The sequence below is a fragment of the Anolis sagrei genome, chromosome 2 (genome assembly GCF_037176765.1).
Source record: "Anolis sagrei isolate rAnoSag1 chromosome 2, rAnoSag1.mat, whole genome shotgun sequence".
NCBI classification, from domain to species: Eukaryota; Metazoa; Chordata; class Lepidosauria; order Squamata; family Dactyloidae; genus Anolis; species Anolis sagrei.
The window spans coordinates 87,880,347-87,893,665 of NC_090022.1; the positions used below are offsets into that span (position 1 = coordinate 87,880,347).

General features: G+C 37.6%; 1 protein-coding gene across 6 annotated transcripts in view; it reads left to right on the forward strand.

Moving 5' to 3' along the window:
• Window positions 1-13,319, forward strand: part of RASGEF1C (RasGEF domain family member 1C) — a 104,642-nt gene that overhangs the window by 51,997 nt on the left and 39,326 nt on the right. The window contains exon 1 of one of the 6 annotated variants that reach the window (XM_060765370.2): window positions 3,879-3,955. The exons of the other annotated variants lie outside the window; for them this stretch is intronic. The gene's annotated coding sequence lies outside the window, so the exon portion shown is untranslated. Of the gene's footprint in view, window positions 1-3,878; window positions 3,956-13,319 lie in introns of those variants that run through there. 6 annotated transcript variants of the gene reach the window in all.

Consider the following 13,319-nt stretch of genomic DNA (forward strand, 5'->3'; position numbering starts at 1 on the left):
TCTTTGAAATGTTCACAATGTGCTATGTCAAATCAGAAAAAAAATACTTTAGCACTTCCCCCTTCCCTCCTTCTCCCTTTCTCCATGCATATGCATGGACAACTGTGCATACACAGTTCTCCCTGGCATTGTGTGCATGGGCATGAATTCCAGATTGGAATAGGATGTATGTATAGAGACAAAGTGAAGAGACAATTTATTATTTCGCAAGTCTCCCTGACAGTCACCATGAATTCCATTTTCAGAAGCATATTCTTATGCTTTTGATGTGTTGCTTATGTATGAAGAAATTGTGACATGCCGTTTTCTGCACAAACTACAGAGCTGTGGCAGTACCATGAAGTGGTGTGAGAAGTAATCACTAGGGACCGAAACATACAAAACTTGCACATATGAATTTTTTGAATACATATCAGCTATATGTGTATATGTGTGTATATATATACACACATATACACATATATACATATATACACACACACACATATATATATACATATACACATATACATACACATTATTCATAGTTGTGATTCCAAAATCATTGTGTTGACCTAATGGTGAGGATGATGATGATCATCATAAATGCATTTGTAACCCATCTCTCTTAACATGTTGAGGCAGGGTCCAACAGAGTCAAAACATATAGACACTGAGTTGTTAAGAAAGCTGTTCTGATGTCTCCACATTATTTTGATGCCATTGGGATTCCACTTCTCTCAGCCAATTTACTTCTCACTTGTACTGGCCAATTAAAACATTCTCACAAATAGCCATTTCTCAGAAGGTTGGAATCAAAAGAGGTTCTTCACTGCCTTCCCATCTTCTGTTAGTCTTCTTGAATATTGCAATAGAGCGGCAATGTTACAAAATAAAATCAAGAAATCCTTATTTAGATGTAATCCCCAATAACATCAGCAGAACTAATACCTGAGAAGGCTTAGCTAGGATCTGTCAGAAATGGAAGTCTTGATGGGCCTTCAGAATGAAATCAATCGAAGACATTAATTCCCAGTGGACGTGCATAGGTTTTTGTTGTAAACCGATCAGTTATCTTACGCTTTTCATTCAGAAGAAATGCAACGAGCTATTGATGATATGTATTTGAACTTTAAAGGATAAACAATTTGCCTGAATATTCAGCATGGGAGTTCCTCTGTCATCTATAAAAGAGCCAAGAGCAGAGAACTGTGTTATGGTAATCCTTCTTTCCCAGTGTGGTGATCTCCAATTCTCACCACCAACTGCCACTGACCATGTTGATTTGGGGTGATGGACGTGAGAGACATCTCATCTGTAGGAAGGCCTTCTAACATTTCATAGATGAAAATTAGGACATGTGGCTAAGTAACATCAGAATGAAGTCTAGATGGTGAAAATATTAATAAGGAAAAGCACCCAAGATCCGAGAGACTGCAGCAGTTTGATTTTGTCTGAGGTATGACTATATTGGTGACAGTCTAGACAAGAGGCAGGGACCACTTCTGTTTAGTTCAGCATTGCAGTCATTGCCTTCTTCCACACATCTTAATCCTAATAAGTGATCAAATAATTTAGATGCTCTTTTTCATACTGAAGATGTTCTTTTTATTGCTGCCGTTAGCATAAGAAAGAAAGTTATATTTGAATGTGAGGATAAAGGATTAAAGACCCAAAGGAACTGTTATCTGGATATAATGTTGATTAGTGTTTAATTTAATTGACTATAAATCTTCCCATTCCTGATTTATATTCTAAGTGGGACTGTTTCCAAAGTTCATGCTAATCAGTAAGTCATTTTTCTCTATCAAACCAAATTTACAGACATGAGCATAAACAAAAGCATTCTGCTAAGAAGGTGACCTAGCTCTCTTACAAGTGGCATATTGGCAGTTAGCAGTTCAGTTTAATATAATGCTGTTGCTTATGCATAAATGCCTTTCAAAGGCATAAAGATGCAGGGAAGTTGCACAATGCCTATAATTGAGATAAATAATTGAGAATTGCTGGGAAAATGTTTTGATTGTTAAATATTTAGGAAACGGTTGAATAACTGCAATATTGTAAACATGCCCCAAAGATTTCACTGAAGACACAATGAAATGAGACCAAAAATACTTAATAATCTGAATCACTTCACCTGTATTTGATTCAGAAGTGAACCTGTTCTCCCAACATGTGTATTTTCTAAGCTTTCCACAACATTTTGATGCAAGAGGGCTTCTGTAACATCAGTAGCTGTATAGAAGAAGACGTTTTGGGGAACTGTGGCTCCTTGTGGCATAGTATTACGCACATCAGCTGCCAAAGTCCTTCTTTTGCACCATGGACTTGAAACATGTGTCCCTCCAAACATTATTGGGCTGCAACTCCCATCATCTCCCCTCATTGAATAAACTGTTGGAACTGGTGGGACTTGGAAGCCCAGCAACACAAGGAAAACAACACAGATTTTGTACCAGCTAATATTGACAGCTCCTGACTAGGCCTGGGTAACAACGGAAAAATTTGTTTCTAAAATCGATTTGTATTTGGGGTTTTTTTTTGTTTCGATATTTAAAATAATTACAAAATTTTCCTTTTAAAAAGTTCGATATTTACGAAATTTCGTAAATGGTAAAAAATTAACGAATCGATTTCCGAAACAATAACGAATCGATTCGTTAATGGCGGACGCGACCGCGAAATACGCTAAAAAACCTCCAAAACCTTCTGAAGCTTCCCTCTCCCTCTGTTGTTGACTGTTGGTGTGATATTATAATTTTTTTTCACTAATTAAACCATAAAACTGGCCCAGACATGCGGAAATAATAACGAAACGACCTCAAAACAATAACGAAACGAATACAGTATCGAAATACGAAGCATTTACAAAACGTTTTTGAAAATTCGTTTTTTTAATAATTGCTCCAGAATGGTTCGTTATCGTTTTGTAATTGAAAAAATTAACGAATTATTAACGAATTACGAATTAACGAAACGAAACCGCCCAGCCCTACTCCTGACAGATAGAATCCTAGTATCAGGGTCAGAGCCTTTTCAAATGATCAGGGCTTAGTAGATTCAAGTGAAAGCCCACAAATAAACAAAAAACATTATAGTGGTCTGAACAGAATAGTGGCTTCACATTGAAAACAATGGTTTTATCTGGATCACTGACTCTTGTATCCTATGGGGTTTGGTGCAGAACAATAGGATCCTATGGAAAGCAATGGTTTTAACCTGGATCACTCTCTTGTATCCTGTGGGCTTTCATGCATAGGTTCCCACGGAAAGAAATGGTTTTAAACTCGTGTCAATCTCCTTTGATGTAAGGGGCTTTGGGCAGGGCAAGGGATCTCTTGGTTTTCAGATATTGTTGTTTATCCTAATTTTTTTAAAGTACCGACTTTGTGATAAATGTAAAAGATGAATGTATTGTCTAAACAGGACTGCTGAGGATATAAAAGGGTCGAAGTGACGGTCACAGACACACCATTTTGAGAGATGTTTAGATGGGGAAATGTACATCTTAGAATCAAGGAAAAACAATAATGTCCCTTGGAAGAAGACTGGATAATCCAATGTCACTCACCTTATCTGATGGTACTGATGAAAATGGAAAAAAAAAAACCAGAATAGAAACTCAGCTGCTGGAATGAGCAGAAAAACCACCTATTACTGCCATGTATGATATTTTTCAAAACCATAATCTGTTCCTTTGTCATACACTTTTTATCTTCCTTTGCAAAGTGTGTGAGTGTTTTACAGTTTGATTATTCTGCTTGTTTGAGTCCTCTCGGGGTTTTTTATTATTATTATTATTCTGATTGACAGGATGATGTTTGTGCAATTTGACAACTTCTCAGGCTGCAAATTAAATGTTTTATGGCCTGTTGAAAAGGTGAAAAGAAAGCAACATCTGCCACAATCACATACATAAGAAATTTCTAAACCTGCTGGAAGGTGATTTATCAGACAGGCTCTGACAAGCAGGGTGAGTATAAATGACATGGATTATTTCTAAACCAACAGTGAATTTCCTACATTAGGATAAAGTAGGGGACATAAACAATGTTAAAAATATTTGGAAGGCTTCTTGCATGCAATGAAATTATTCTTTTGTCTTCCATTTGGCCTTCCCTCAAAAGTCCTGCTTTTGAGAAACATTAAACCCTCAGATTAATTTTGGCCCAATTCTACCATTGGTGGAATTCAGAATGCTATTTGATTATAGGTGAACTCTAAATCCCAGCAACTACAACTCCCAAATGACAACCAATCCCCTCCAACCCCACCAATATTCAAATCTGGGCATATTGTATATTTGTGCCAAATTTGATCCAGTGAATGAAAATGCATCCTGCATATCAGATATTTACAGTATGATTCATAACAATAGCAAAATTATAGTTATCACTATAGTCATTTTAAAAAAATATTTACTTTCCTATTTTTTAAAGGAGCTAAAGTGATTACTTTTAGCTACTTTTTAAAAAATCTGAGTCCTATCAGCTGCTGATCTATGGCCTCCATCCATCCACCTTGTGCCCTTTAGCAGTCATGACTATCAGGCAGCAGCATTAACCAGTATGCAAAATTATTCCTCTTCCATTTGTGGGGGGACTCCCTATAACTAGAAAAATAATTAAACATTACAATTACACCATGAGAAGGAGCCCATTATCCTCTCATTCAGTTACCATCCTAATGAGGTAAAATAATGATCTACATTATTAGGGAAATGACTGAATTTTAAGTAATGTATAAGCTTTGAGCAGGGGCTTATGAACCTGGCTTTTAGGTTATTTTGCTGACGGGTCTCCCCACAGCTATGTGGAATTTGACTATCATTCTCATTTCTCAGTAATAGATCCAGCAATCCCTGTTTTCTCACTCGCCTGGATGGACTAATTCTTCCTGGCAAGCACAGAGATTATGTGGCGTTTTAAAGATGAGGTCCCCCAACCATCACAGCTGGGTTTGCTTCAGCTTTTGCATTACAGATAATTTGACAGCAACTAATGGCTGCCTGTATTGGATATCTTACCTAGGCAACTTGTTAAAATGAGGGGAACATGCTTCATTTTCATGCTGTTCTCAACCACTCTACAAATTGATGCATGAGGCACCAATAACACAGTAACTGTGTAAATAAACAGAAGCAGCTGTTTGACTCTTAGTAATAATTCACTGGTGGTTTAGAGTAATAGAAAATGTTTTCTTGGGAGGTGGAACTGATGAAGGAAAGAAATGAAGGGACAGAAATAGCATGCCATTGAAAACTAACACTATGTCAGAACACATTAAGCTAAAAGGTAGAAGCCGGCAGTGGTGAAATGGGTTCTTCACATTTTCTGCCACTTTTATTATTGCGACAAAGATCACAACTCCATCACTGTGTAATTACTGGGCACAGTGCTTTAAAGAATGGCATAGCCTCCAGTATGCTGTCTCACCCTCTTCACCAATGGTCAGGAATGCTGGGAGTTAAAGTCCTGTAACATCTGGAGAGCCACCCCTGCATTCAAAGTTCATCCATCTTGTAAACAGTAAAAGCATTCTAATAGCTTTGACTCATGGTAGTTGGGGTGACTGCTTCAGGCAGTAGATATTGTGGGCGGCGGCAGCAGATCCCTGGCCATTTTCCTGAGCTGTCCCATCTCAGACATTTCCCTGTATAGGAGAATAGACTTGCATGGGACACTTGGCTTGTTCTTCATTCTTAAATTGGCCAGTTGCCCACAGATGTGCCAGAGGGGAATGCTAACCCATCATGAATGCAATTGTCCTGCTTATTTGCAGGGGGTTGGACTGGATGGCCCATGAGGTCTCTTCCAAAACTATGATTCTATGAATACAAATTAATCAGCAATTAATATTCCTCACTTCTTTATGTGGAATGAAGGCATCTCCTTGTCCTTTGTATTAGGTTGTTCTGGTGGGAGAGGTTCATATTGGTTCAGTTTAATTCAGGTTGAAGTCATGAAGGGACACTATACTTTCTATCAGGAAAAGTGGTGTATAAATTGAAACATTAGTTACTACTACAAAAAAGCTCTAGTAGCATCTGGCTCTCCCAGAGTCCTCATCCAACACTCAAATACTACACTGCAATGGCACTACTGTAGGATTTAGTATTGCAAGTGAGCTGTTATTTGTTGCAAATATCCTATCCTGATCATTGGATCATCATTACCCCAAAACTGTGTTCATGTTGTACAACTATGTTCATGTTGTACAACTGTGTTGAAGTGCACATGATTGTGAGACACTTCTCTTAATATTAACCTGCATGCTTAACCATGTATCTGCATGTAAGACTCATAGTCAGAGTTGTTTGTATATTGTCCCTCAAAGGTGACATTGGAACAAGTGGCCTACTAAACTTTGGGGTTTTGGAGATAGACTATCACACAGGTGTCATCTACACTGCTAGTGTGGAAGTGTGTCTGTGCCCACTTCAATTCAGCTTGCGAGCATTGGAGTAAGTCTGTACTCATGTATGTGAGTACCCCTACTCCAAGAAGAAAATATGACCATTCAGATATCCTTTAAGACTGCAACTCACATCCAACACCAAGGCCCAGACTCACATGATTCTCACCCCCTGCCTTTTTGAAAATTCTTGCAAACAGGTGTACATTCCACAAAGTGGTCTGCAGCAGAAAAACAGCTTTGGATGATTTTCAGATAATAGGTGCAGTTCAAGCATATGGCTGTCTTTTAATGATCAGTCGCTTTCTATGACAGATTCTACCCTTCTAAAGAAGGTGCATTTTACTCTTAAAGGGATACGGCTGCCTGGGAGACTATACTTCTTACTGACATCTGCTCCATAGAACGAAGTTATAAAACTTATCAAGAATTGGCTTTCTGCCAGGTATACCTGCTTTGAAACTGTGTCTTTTCATTTCTTAGCTCCTTTACACTGAAAATGTCACTCTTCCCGCCCTGAACCTTTCTTCTAAGTTAGATGGGCTTCCTGTCTTTTTGTGTCACAGAGCCAGTTCTGACATAATTTCTTCTACATTCTTTCAGCCTCAGAATTTTTGATAGGCAACAGCTGTATTTTTGTGTTGTCGAAGGCTTTCATGACCGGAATCACTGAATTGCTGTGAGTTTTCCGGGCTGCGTTGCCATGTTTCAGAAACATTCTCTCCTGATGTTTTGCCCTTATCTATGTCTGGCATCCTCAGAGGTTGTGAGGTATATTGGAAACTAAGCAAGAGAGGTTTGTATATCTATGAAATGTCCAGGGTCGGAGAAAGAACTCTTGTCTGCTTGTGTGGATGTTGTAATTGGCCACCTTGATTAGCATTGTATGATCTTGCAGCTTCAAAGCCTGGCTGATTCCTGACTGGAGGAATCCTTTATTGGGAGGTGTTAGCTGGCCCTGATTGTTTCATGTCAGGAATTCCCCTGTTTTTTTATTGTTGTTCTTTGTTTACTGTTCTGATTTTAGAGGTTTTTCATAATAGTGGTAGCCAGATTTTGTTCACTTTCATGGTTTCCTCCTTTCTGTTGAAATTGTCCACATGCTTGTGGATTTCAATGGCTTCTCTGTGTAGTCTGACATGGGGATTATTAGTGTGGTCCAGCATTTCTGTGTTCGCAAATAATATGCTATGTCCAGGTTGGTTTGTCAGGTGTTCTGTTATGACTGACTTCTCTGCTTGAATTCATCTGCAGTGCCTTTCATATTCCTTGATTCGTGTTTGGGCAATGCTGCATTTGGTGGTCCCTATGTAGACTTGTTCACAGCTGCATGGCATACGGTAGACTCCTGTAGCTGTATTTTTCGACACTAATATTGTTGGAGACAACATGGCTTTACACCAGAGAAGAGGAATGTGTCCGTTTGGGTGTTACTGTAATTTCCCCTCATCTGTCATCATTGACTGTCCTGATTAGGACTGATGAGCATTGGAAGTCAACAATATCTGGAAGATCACGGGTTCCTCAGCTAGTATGTACATGATTATTTCAAACCTTTGATTCTCAAATGTTTCCCATCTGGTATAGATAGTGGTCAGGGTTGTTCAGTAACAACTGATGGTCCAAAGTTGGGAATCATTGATCTTTGTTGTAGGGATATAGGAATCTGCCCTATACTAGATCAGACTATGGATTCATCTATCCCAGTATCATAAACTCTGATTAGCAACAGATGCTATCCAGGGTTTCAAGAGATATTTTCACCAGCTCAGTCTGAAGATCCCTAGCATTTCCTGGTGATCTTCTATTCAGGCATGAACTATGCTTGACCAAAGTAATGTGTTCGGAGTATGATAGTAATAGGCTATAGTGGTTCATTGGCAGTCGAGCCATGCATTGTTTTGGAAGAAAGGGAGAGGGGAGGACAAACACAGGTTGAGCATCCCTTGCCTCAAATTCTAAAATCCAAAATTGTCCACATAGGTAGATGAGCTAATGACCCATTTGCTTTCTGATGGTGTATGCAACCTTTTTTTCACAAAGAAACTTATGTAAAATATTGTGTCTAAAATTACCTTTAGGCTATAGGTATAAGATATCTATAAAAAATAATAGACTATAGGTAAATATAAGGTATATATCAAACATAAGTGAGCTTATTGTTTAGATTTGGGTCCCATCTCCAAGATATTTTATTATGTACATATATGCAAATACAGCTATTCTGAAATCTAAAATACTTCTAGTCCCAAGCATTTCTGATGAGAAATACTCAGCCTCAACCCATACCGCAAAACTGAAGTGGTGTCTTCATTATCAGTTTAGATATACATGATGCAGCAAAAGCATATCACAGCAAAGCTTAGTTCAGAGTTAATTTTGGTGACACTAGCAAAGCTGCAGCATAATTTAAATGAAAATGACAAACATAATGGATTCAAAGGAGGATAAACAGAAAATAAAAAGTGAAAATGCATTTAAAATTCCTTCATCTTGTTGTTTTGAATCCAAGCAAAACAAATTCAAAGATAACCCTAATCCGGTTCTATTTTCAGAAAGAGGAAAAGGCAGCATTTGGGGGTTTTATCTTCAAGGTGTGCAGTATAATCTGTGCTTCCAGTCAACCAGTTTTCTATTTTATGTATGTATTTCAATTCCATAGGATAAAGTTAAACACCTCACTGTTAACTCATTATTAGAGAAATAGGCACCCCACAACACAAAATGTTCAGATCCATGGTATGAAAGGCATTTTGCTATGATTAATAAATTAATGAATTAATAAAATTAATAAAAAATAATTTAAAAAATATTAACAAATGTGTTAGATATTAAGCCTTTAATTTTCAGTGTGAACTTTATAGGAAGTATCTTAAGATATAGGATGTAATTTGGAGATAGAGTTCGGCAGTTCGGATAGCTCCTACATATCTAAAGTGGATGGCTGTGGTTAAAATGAGATAGTTATGCTACCTGATTGCCTTTGTATAATTGAAGGTCGATGAATTACCAAGAAATATGAAGTCCAACCCATGTCTTGTACATTATTTGCAAATATTTACAACTAAGGGTTGTGTGTGTGTGTTTGTGTGTATGAATTCTTTTACAACAGATGAATGCAATGGAAGTGCATGTACTTTCTTATTTTCACAATCCCTGGTTTTTATTTATTTTCTTTTTTTCTAAATGAGAACCAGACTTTTCTCCTTCGAGTCTGCTACACATCTTGATCTTCATTTGAATATTTGCAAACTCTTCTTCCTTTTATCCTAGGCTTTTTCTCTTACCCCTGTATTTCAGATAAGAAATTGAGTGAAAATGGTTTCCCAAGGCTTTCATGGAAAATTTCAGTTGCATTCATAGCTGGGATTTAAACGTAATAGGCTGGATGGTCATCTGTTAGGGGTATTTTGCTTGTGTATTCCTGCATTGCAGAGGGTTAGACTGGGAAGCCCTTATGGTCTCTTCCAGTTCTATAATTCTAGGTATGCTTCTAGGAATGTGTTATTTCTATCTGTTTTTCAAACAAAATATTAAAAGTCTGAAGTATATCAGTATGGACAATATTTAGGAGGTCTTTTCTTATTAAATATAAATTAAATTATATGGATTTTTAGTATATGATATTAAATGTTTTTAATTGATATGTATGTATGTATGTTTATGGCATCTAATTGTTGCTAATCTGTACGCTACCCTGAATTGCCTTCGGGCTGAAAAGAGTGGGATAAAAATGCTGCAAATAAATAAATAAATAAATAAATATTAGATTCTATTATATAATCAAGGGATTACTGCTATATAAACAAAACATCAAGGTGGTGGCGATTATTGAACATAAGAAATGAAATTGTGCTATGTTTATCAGTTTTAAATCCATTTGAGTCACCAAATTGAATACAAAAAGCTACAGTTATATACAATTGTAAAAATCCTTATGAATAAGGACACTCAAACTACTTACCACTTGTATCTTTGTTCAGTTCAGTTACCTTTAATAAGCATTATGTTCTTTGAAATTGATAGCCAGTCTACCGGTAGGCATGGCCAAACTTTGGCCCTTCAGGTGTTTTGGATTTCAACTCCCAGAAATCCCAGCCATCTCACCAGCTGTTAGGAATTGTGAGAGTTGAAGTCCAAAACATCTGGAGGGGTAAAGTTTGTCCATGCCTGCCAGTGTAGTCTATCTTGATTTTCAATCAACATAAAAACTGTTCCTTTTCGTTGTTTGTGTATGATGATTCACGAGGAAAGCAATGCTGGCAATATTTATTATTGTAGCTTTGCATTCTTTGCTTGCTTATTTGACTGTAGGGGGGTTGAAGGGGAGAATATTACAGACCAAACTGCATATATTTTCAGCAGTGCTTTTCTCATTGAGTAGTAAAGTAATAGGAATTTTCTTGGTGGAGTCTAAACTCTCACATTTTTTTGGGTTCAGAGCACTCAGAATGTCCTCAGACAAGCCCAAATGAGATAATCTTGCTCCTTAGAGCCACCCTTTGTTCGGGGTCTAAATAGTATGCTCTGACCCTGCAAAGTTAAGCCAAATCTAAGGAAATGCCAGACCAGTGCCTTTTTACTAAATGCTATCATTGTACTGCAGAACTGCAGTTCTGTTGCATAATCTGTTGCAAATGAATAATGTCTAGCAATCTGTTATGCAGCTACAATGTCATAAACTAGATTGACACAATCATAAATGTCCTCCAAAGCCACCACAAAATGAAAACCCACAGAGGATCAATGTTCTGTGATACTTATGAGTAGGGACACTGAAGGTTGACATGGGCAGCCCACTCCCATCAGTGGGTGGTGGTACTAAAGGACCCCATAGATGTCCCTATATCATTGCAGTGCTGCTTGTTAATGCGAGAGAAATGGATCCATCATTCTCTAGCACCCTACTCACCAGCACTGCAGAACTCCATCCTTTGGTGCAGCTGACTGGATATTGAGATAGGGGTCAGATCAGAGATGGATAGTATCATGGCTGATTCATGACCTCAACCATCATGTTGATTTTCAGTGCTTTGAAAAGTCCTTTTTTGGATTACAGCTCCTAGAATTCACCAGCCACATGGTCACCATGTCTGATGGGGGATTCTAGTAATTGTAGCATCAAAAAGTAATTTTTCCAAACTCTTGATTAGGAATTGCATGTCATTCCAATACATGTGTGCAAAGTGGGAAGAACTACATGGAAGGAATACATAAAAACAGATTTCCCTTTATACCCTATGATTAACGTCTCTGTTAGGGAAAGGGGAGCTAATACTGTACTTTTCTCAATGATAATTTATTTGTTGTCATTCTCCTAAGATCAAAAAACAGAGCAATGCCTCAGGTCTTGCCTGCACCAGCATTTTGTTCCCAGAGTGGGCTCACATTTGTTTCTCAGATGCAGGGACAAAGGAAATGGCATTTTTGTGCTTTGGTGCCTCAGCTTTTGGTACAGATCTTGAACAAGGAATATTGGAATATTTGGTTTGAAAAAACTGATAATGTTAGAAATTGAGATTTGAATCATTACCATAAATCAGGGGTCCTCAAACTAAGGCCTGGGCGCCGGATGCGGCCCTCCAAGGTCATTTTCCCGGCCCTCGTTCAGGGTCAACCTAAGTCTGAAACGACTTGAAAGCAAATAACAACAACAACAACAATCCTATCTCATCAGCCAAAAGCAGGCCCACATTTCCCATTGAAATACTAATAAGTTGTTATTTGTTAACATTGTTCCTCATTTTAATTATTGTATTGTTTTTAAGTGTTTTTTACGCTACAAATAACATATGTGCAACGTGCATAGGAGTTCATTCATATATATTTTTCAAATTATAATCCGGCCCTCCAACCGTTTGAGGGATTGCTTCCTGGCCCTCTGTTTAGAAGTTTGTGGACCCCTGCCATAAATGCTAATAAAACTATGTAACAAAATTTGAAAAGAAATATGTTACTGGTTTGAAAGTGTTATTCCTGTAACTTTCAATTACTTTGAAAGTAGTTGTTATACTCCAGAAACTTCATTTTTGTGGCTGCCACAAACTATGTTGATGTGGTTGAGACTTGTCTTATATTCACTGAAAAACTATAGCAAAATATGCTGCAGGATGTCCCGCAATAGCAAAGTTTTTGCAATTTAATAAACTTTTCCCATGTTTTTATGGTAGAACTAATTAGGCAGTGACATTTATAACTAAGGAAGAAAAATGTGTTACATACTGTAATTGAAGCATTTAATCTACTAAGTCATTGCCAATTAACCAACTGAAATGTTTGTGTTGGGCCAGGTCATGACCTATATAGAGAAAAACAAGTTGGCACTGTAGATCTTTGGGGAAAATATTTCATTATAAGTTCCTTCAGAAGGTCTGTTTCTGGCTTTTGAAAGTATTTGGTCTTCAAATATCAGTAGTAAAGCACAGGTTTTGCATGCAGGAGCCAGGGATCCCAAATGCAACTCTAATGATCAAATATCCAACATGCCCATTCCTCCCTGGATCCATCTTTACTTATCTATATAATCTGAGAGTTTGAGTAAGAAGGAGAAGGGAGGGATGACAAAAACAGAATGAAAAGGTATATATGTATAGAGAAAGGGAGTGGGGAGGGGGGAAAGAAATGTGGGGGAGAGAGAAATGGGGGATGGGTCTGAGGAAATCTTTTGCATTGTGTAACACAATAAATACAAAGAGATTCATTACAGCTCCGACTTACCATTTTTCCTGTTGTTGAATAATACATAATAGAAATTATTGCAGGATATAATCAGGAGAGGTGATAAGTTGCTGAAGTGATTGTACCTTCTCATAAGACTCTAAATAATTCCTTTTGTACAGGCCCATGGTAGTGGGAGGATCTGTTTTTTGGATTGCAAGGGCCCCAAAATAGTATTTAATAATTGCATGTTATTGTTCCACAAA